We start from the raw sequence: 8,037 nt of genomic DNA on the forward strand, positions 1-8,037 counted from the left end.
ATTCAGATTTGAAACAGCAACATACAGTTATCAGGTTGAGAAAATCACATGAAGATTTAAAACAAAAAATTTACGATATTAATTTTGCATCGGATCAATGAACGATCGTTGAAATGAGGTAATTTTTGAGGTAATTATACTAAAATTCAGCTTATAAAATTTATCTTGAGAAAAAAAACCAACGTAAAAACTCATGATGTTTTGAGAACAATTTTTGTGAAGAAAACTCAACACCGACATCTTTTGGAAGATGATACTGGAATCATAAAATAAAAAATTTGCTTCCAAGATCTGCATATCATTTTTTTGGACAAAAAAAAACAAAAAAAAAATGGTGTAGAAAGATTTTTAGAGAAAATAATCTGAAGCTTGCTAAAAATTCCTAAACAAACTGATATTTTAGCAGAACTAAATTTAGGATCTCTTAACTACAGTAATTTTAACATGAAAAGATTCTAAAAAACATACTGTAATGATTTTGTTCTGGTTAGCTTGATTTTTTTTAATTAGAAAAATTAGGTAGAGTTATAGTTTTTTGCGCTTTAAATTTCGATTAATAAATGATTCACTTGTTACAGTTTGTCCCTTAATTTTCTTTGAAATCGACTTTTTTGTAACGCGCTTTTTAGAAGTTATAGATGTTGCAGACGTTAGGAAATAAGTTCCCTTGCGTATTTCCGGAGGTCTTCAGATTATAACCCACAGAGCTGTTTTTAATTTGTTCTATAAACTTAACGTAAAATTACGTCTTCAAATTCTCAATTTTTACATGAGCTTTTGATTGCTCTAAATAGCTCCGATTTTTTCTCACTTGGACATTTTGTAGAAAACTTTCGACAAAAATCAAGAATAAAAAGCAATTTAATAATTATTTTGCAAGAAAAGTGTTAGTTAATGATCTCAAAATTTGTATTTTGGCTTAAATAGTTCACTGCAGCAACTGAACAGGGGAATTCAAAAAATATATAAACAATTTTTATCGTAATAATTGAACGATATCAGTCCTTATTTCATCTCTGCCAGCAAATTGTTCGTTCAAATGATACTAATTTCATTCTGAATTCTCGAGTTCTGACCAAAATTTTTTGCAAAGTGAGTTCAATAGCGAAAACAAGTATTAAGCAGAAAACAAGAATAACCTTAAAACATAGAAATGAAAATTATGTTTTAAAAACAACAGAGAGATAATCATCAGTTATGAAGAAAAAATTGTTGAATTTTTTTGAATATTTAAAACACTTTTTAAAAAATTTACCTCAATTTTAGTCAATTTTAGCAATAATTTGTTCAATTTTCATCATTGATCTGAAATTTAATATTAACAACGTGAAAAATTGTTCAGAAGTTGTTGATTTTTTTTCTTACAAATTTGGGTTAATCATTGAGAAAAACTGAGAAGGAGTTTAATCACGGAGTTTCAACAAAAAATTTTAATGAATATTGCGCTTATTGTTCATTTTAATTGAGATTTTTTATCTGATTCTTCCTGAACTGTACAAAAATCATTTAATTACCCAAATAAAAGGTTGAAAACGGAAAGATTTGATGGATAGGTTTTGGATAGATTTGATTAATTTTGACTTTACTTTCTCGAAAATTACGATTATTTTCACTATTTCAATATTGATTCCGCTATTATGAGCTTTTGTTAGTGTTGAGAGCCTTTTATAATCAGCTTTTTGGCTCAAATTATGGTAAACTTTATGGTATTTCATTATTTTGAGATAAAATTGTGAAAAAAAACCAAATTTTTATTCAAAATTTTGTATCACTGTCTTAACATGATGCCAATTAAAATATGTTTTGAGCTCGTTTTAAACTCTGAACGTGAGTAGTTTTTTTCAATTAAATTTCAATCAGAAGCAACAAAGCAACAAAAAATTAGTCAAAACTATGAGATTTCTGCATTTATTTTTTCAAATACTCGCAATTTTTTCACATTTTCCTAAAAGAGTGAAGTGTTTTAAAAGTTTCAGTAGGTTTGAAGTCATTATGATCTGTCCCGCTGGTATTCAAACCCATATATATAACCTGATTTTGAGCTCAAATTAGGGTAAATTTTATCATATTTTAGTATTTTGAGTGGAAATTGTGGAAAGTCATTATATATATATTCTGTTTCTTTCAAAACTTTGTCTAATTGTCACAACATCATTCCAATTAAAATACAGCTTGGACCTAATTCTAAACTCTGCACGTAATATAACACTGAAATGTTTCGATTAGATTAGATGCAAAAAAAATTAATCAAAATTTGAGTTTTTGGTTAATTAAGATAGAAAAGTAAAGTTATCTATTGAAGTAGTTATTAGGTCGAAATATAACAATTTTTATCGTAATTTAAAGTTTTTTTGAAATTTTTTTTGGTAAAATCTTCAATTTTTGCTCAAAAGCTCTTACCAATGACTTTACATGTACCAAAAAACTAAACACGTAACCTTAGTTCCACAAGCTACACGTAATTAACCAAAAACATTTAATAATTAGATAACGCGCGCCGAAATTTTTGCGAAAAAAACTAGACATTTCCACACAAAAACCCAAAAAGTTTCTCTTTTCTTACTATTCTCTTACCATCACACAAACCATGAAACCTTACCAATGGTTTTTTCTATCTTAATACATTGTAGGCTCTATTCTCTTTCCTAATACATAGCTTGAAGACCGGATGTTTTATTCCCTATCTTAATACATGTGGGTCTTCAAGTTCCCCGAGAAAAGTAAGGAATATTACGAAAATAACAAAAATGTCTTTTCTACTTAGTAAACTTAGTATCATATATGAAATGTCAAGTTTCGTACTTTGTTAGGTGGTCAACGATTTTGAAGCGAGAAACGTAAGTTTCTACGGGGAAATGGAAAATTATAAATTAGCTACAAAAAATTAGAAAAAAAGGATTGCAATTTCTAAAAATTTCTGTTGAAAAAATGAAAGAAAGGTTGGAATGAATAGCTTAATTTCGGAATTGAACACAAGTGTGGTCGAAGTGTTTTTTGATTTTTGACAAGATGGTTGGATATGGAGAGTTTTTGGTGAAAACAAGTTTAACTGTTTAGTTAATGACTTTTGGAATCTTGTTTTTTTTTGTGGGATGCTTCGGCGTTTTTGGGAGGTAGAATGGCTTTAGGCTAAGTGATCAAGTTGAATTTTGTCTGTAGGCTTATTTAATATTTTTTTGGATAAAATCTGGGTAAAATTTGAGACAATATTGTTGTTTTTGTGTTGGTTGATAGAAGAGGACTGCAATTTTTTTATGAGGATTACTTAAGTTTTCAAACAGAAGGGTAGTGCTTGTTTTTGACATGAAGGTCTTTGAAATATAGTTTTAGATCTAGTTCAAATTGGAAATGTATCGACTATTAGTAGTGGTGGCGTTTAGAGGGAAATGCGATGATATCAAACCATTATGATTGGCTGGTTTTGAACAAGTTATTTCGAGAGAGAAAGTGATTGTTTGTATTTAAAAAGTATTTTAAAGATTTACTATAAATGTTATTGATGTTGTCTAAATAACCAGTAGATTTCTAAAATTATACTTTTTTTATTTTTTTAGATGGTGAAATAAAAGTTTCGTGATCTCTCTTGGTTGATTTTCAGGGCGAGATTTTTAGCATTGTTGTCTTGGTTTTCGAACTATTTTTCTTGAGATTTTTCTGATATTGAGTTATATTGAATGATTGTGGTAGATGATTGAAGATTGGTATTTTTTGTTGTAGGTTTTTTTCTGTGATTTTGACAACAATTAGTAGTTGTGTGAATGAATATAATTGTGTTAATTTGCGGAGGGCGTATTCCATCGGGTAGTATGGTAGAAAGATTATTTCTATGTTGTACTATTTTTTTTTGTCGCGATCTATAGTTTATATGGGACGTCTATAAATTTTTCTTATAATTTGAAATGGTCTTTTTCGGAAAGGTTGTAGCTTTTGTAAGATTCCTTTTTGAATAATAAAAAACCAGATTAAAACAACTGTTTCTAATTTTTGGTTTGATGCTGGTGTTAAACGTGAAATTGTTTGAGACTGAATTTTTTGTCTTTGAAACAGTTTCTCTGCAATTTTCTGTAAGAGTCATTTTTTTTTTTTTTTAAATTCTTTCTGTATGAGTTACAGAAGCTAATTTTGAAACTTCTGGATGAAGAAAATGATCTTCGTCATGAGTGTGAAGTGGTAGATTATAACAAATTGAGTCTTTGTTGGGTTGACAGTAACCTTGAGCATTTTTTGAGGAGTTTGCTGAAAACATTATCGTTTTACGTGGTTTTTGGTTAAAAACAATTTCATATGGTGATAGTCAACACTGTGTGAATTGGGAGTTAAATGCGAATGGGAATAGTTTTACGTCTGCTGAATTTTCTGTGTACTTTTATCATTTTAGTTTATTATACAACGGAGTTATTCTTGTAATGACCGGTTCATGCCTTCAACTAGTCCGTTTATCCATGGGGCAAGAGACGTTCTATGTTTATGTTTGATATTATAAAGGTGACAAAGTGTAATGAATTCGTTATTTATAAAGGAATTTATAAATATGACAAGGAATTCAGGTAGTCCTAATTTTGCTATCTAGTGCTGGTAAAGTGTTGTGTAAGCATAATAAGCGTTGCAATGAGGTACAAGGTTGAGGGCTATATAGTTTATAAGCCCATCTACTTTAACCATTTTAAACAAATTTCCTTCTGAGGAAGGTGATATAGGGCATTTGGTATCAAATGAGATTCTGTGATTGAAATATAGGCTTTGTCCTTTAAGGTGTTGTTTTTTTTGCTTTTTGTTTTTGATGCGGAACAGGTTTCTCAATTGACAAGTTATGCTATCATTACGAAGTACTTTTTATCCAAATTGATGCATTTGGGAAAGAAAATTTTCGTGTGAAATTTGATTATGTTTTTTTTCTTATCATGCATGTTAAGCTTGGTTAAGTCTGATTAAGCTTAATTAAGTCTGATCAAGGCATGTTAAGTCTGATCGTGCAAAATTAAGCTTAGTGGATGACAGGGTACATTCGGAAAAATCGAACTAAGGTTATATTTCCTAATTTTGTGATATCGACGTTTACTGGTTTTGTTTTATATTGTGCCAAGATTCAAGTTGTCGGATGAGAGGATCAAGATTTTGGTATTTCTGCATCAACTGAAGTGTCGTTGTTTCTGTGTTTGGGAGAAAAATGTTTTGCATTTCAGTTTTTTTAGAGAGGTATCTTACCCATAAGTTCTTGTAAAATAATTTTCTTATTGATTATTAATTTGTAGTTTGGTTCTGGAGGGTCTGGCAAGTTTATGGTTTCTGTTTGATTTTCCTTTTTATCAATGGGAATGATTTGTTTCGTTGTGGTTTTGCATAGATGTTTTTGTTGTGTATTATTTTTTATCCATGATGAAAATGGTATTGGTTTAAATGCATTTTTTTCCTGATAAATCTACCTCATATTTGTTGTTTTGGCAATCAAGATAGAATGGAAAATAATCTAAAGTGTTTGTTTCTTTAGTATCAGAGTCAGTTTTTACTGCGTATTTAAATTTTTGTAAAATGGCTGGAGATATAGTTGCGTTTTGTGAACACTTTTATTTAGAAAGTTCAGCATTACAAGAACTTTTTGAATTTTTTTTTTAATTTGATGGTGGTTGGAGTTTTAAAATTGCATTTGTTCGTTATTTTAAAGGTGTAATTGTGGTGCCTTTGATAATATGTCTAAGGAATTTTACACGTGTAAGGAAAAAGATGAGGGCTGCTTTCATGTTTTCTTTTGGGGCTGCTTTCCTTATCTGGGGCTGCTTTCATGTTTTCTTTTAACAAGATTCGGTGGTATTTGTCTAAATCTTTAAACATTTCTTGTTTTCTTTGTGATTGTATGAAACAATCGTCTAAATATGTAATCACGTTTTTACTAAGAATTATTGGTCTTAAAACTTACTGGTGATAAAGCTGCTGGTGATAAAGCTGCTGGTCCAAGGATGTACCATAGAATAGTCTATTGAATTCGTGTTGTCGATTTCCAATAACAAAAAGTATTAGTCAATGTGATTGTTCGTCTAATGGCATTTGATTGTATGCACCATTCATATCGGCGATAGTATAGTATTATCCGTTTACCACTTGTATTACTAGTATTACTTGTATTGGTTCATGGTGCAACTGTTTTTTGATTCATCAATAAAATAATTCAAGTATTGTGCGTCTAGAACGATTTGAAGTGATTCTCTTTAATCAGAATAATTACAGGGTTGATGATTGTGTTACCTTTGGGTTGTTGTTCTTTGTTTACCGGTGAGATAATTGCATACTGTTCGAGAATAGTCAAAAGTATGTTTACTTTGTCATGTAAATGTACTGGTTGCGCGTTGTTTACTGAAAAGTGCGTCGGGTTTGAGCAAAAGATGTAGTGTTGAAAGTACTTTTTCAACATCAAACTTTGATGTGGCGTGAACCACGGGACAAAAAAATGTTTCGTTTGATTTTAAAATAGAAATAGAACTATAAATGATGGAAAAAACATCACTTGTGAAAGATCAGTTTGCTCTTTGTGAGTTTTGATGTTGAATATTTTTGAAATATTATGTGAAATTTTTTGAGAAACCTAGTTCAATATCATCTGTTGGTGTTCGGTGTGGTTTTTAACTTGTATGTGGTGGTAAAATTTCAGTAGTAAATATTCCGCAATGTGAAGTGATATTACTGACGCCTGGTAGATAGTGATCGAACACTTGTCTTCTAATTTTTATTTCAGTAAAGCCTTGTTTACATGGAATGTTTCCTTTTTTGATCAAATTTGCAATTTGAACACAGCAAATCGTTGGTTGTCTTCTAGTGGGATCACCTTGTCGATGAATAACAAAAGGAAGAATAGAACCATCGTCAAAGTTTTCATCGTATTGAATCATTTTTTTGTGTGGAATTACGGTTCTGTGTAATTTTTAGTATATTTTTTTGGTTGATTCCAATTATGGAGTTATACTGGCTTACAACGATATGAGTTTCTTTCCTGCGTTTACCTTCCATAGATGATGGTGTTGTGGATTCTGATTCGGAAAAAAATGTTTGGTCACTAATTGGTTTGTTTTGTCGTCGATTGAATCTCGAAGATTTTGAATTTTTTGTATTGTAGCTGTATCACATTACGAAACTGCGTTTTGGAAAATTTTTGTCTAATCATGTGTTTTTGTTTTGCGAGTATTGCCTTTTTCTTGTTTGATTTTTCGATCTGAAGTATCTTATTTTTTTTGTGTGGTGTAATTGCAAAATCGTATCTTTTGTTTTTAATTAAACAATTGTGGAGTACTATGTTTGTTTGTTTGCTAGATTTTCTCCTGACATAAGTGTTAGAATGATAGTTGCAAAATCAAGGGGTAAATTTTTTTTTCTCGAAACTGCTAGTTCTTATAACTTTTGTGGAATAATACTAATCTTTGGGCACATGTCGAGTGTAGACAGGTTGGAGTGAGATTATGTCGATTAGTAAGAATAATTTGTACTTTCTCGGTGACCTAAATTTTACTTTCAGAAAACTTACTTATTCTTACATAGGGTTAAGATTTGTGATCAAAGGTTGGAGAAAAGAAATCAATCTACAAGGTTCACGTATAAATAGAACACAAGTAGATCGTTAGGTACTATAATAGATCTTACTAAATTTATGATTTGTTTAAGCCTGGGTCAAATAAGAGGAGGGTCTCAAGTGAAGGATGAGTACTCGAAGCACTTTAGTAAGAGATTAAAATGTTTGTTTTCAAAAATGGTGATTTGTAAGTTAAAAATTTAAATGATATCAATTTCTCATTTTTATGGTTATGTTTTAGATGGAGAAACAAAGAAGCATTAGCTATGAAAGGATGAAGATTTGAGCCCTTGAGAAGCAACGAATTTCTTGTAAATTATATAAAAGTACTTTTTTAAAATACTTCAAAATTTTTATATTTTTTATTCAATATATTCTAATTTTACAAAAGTTTGAAATTACTGCAGACTTAATGAAATGAAGGACATGGGTATCTTTTCATATCAGTCGTTTTTTGTTATTCAAAATGGTTATACATAATT

The sequence above is a fragment of the Symsagittifera roscoffensis genome, chromosome 9 (assembly GCF_963678635.1).
Source record: "Symsagittifera roscoffensis chromosome 9, txSymRosc1.1, whole genome shotgun sequence".
Lineage (NCBI taxonomy): Eukaryota > Metazoa > Xenacoelomorpha > Acoela > Convolutidae > Symsagittifera > Symsagittifera roscoffensis.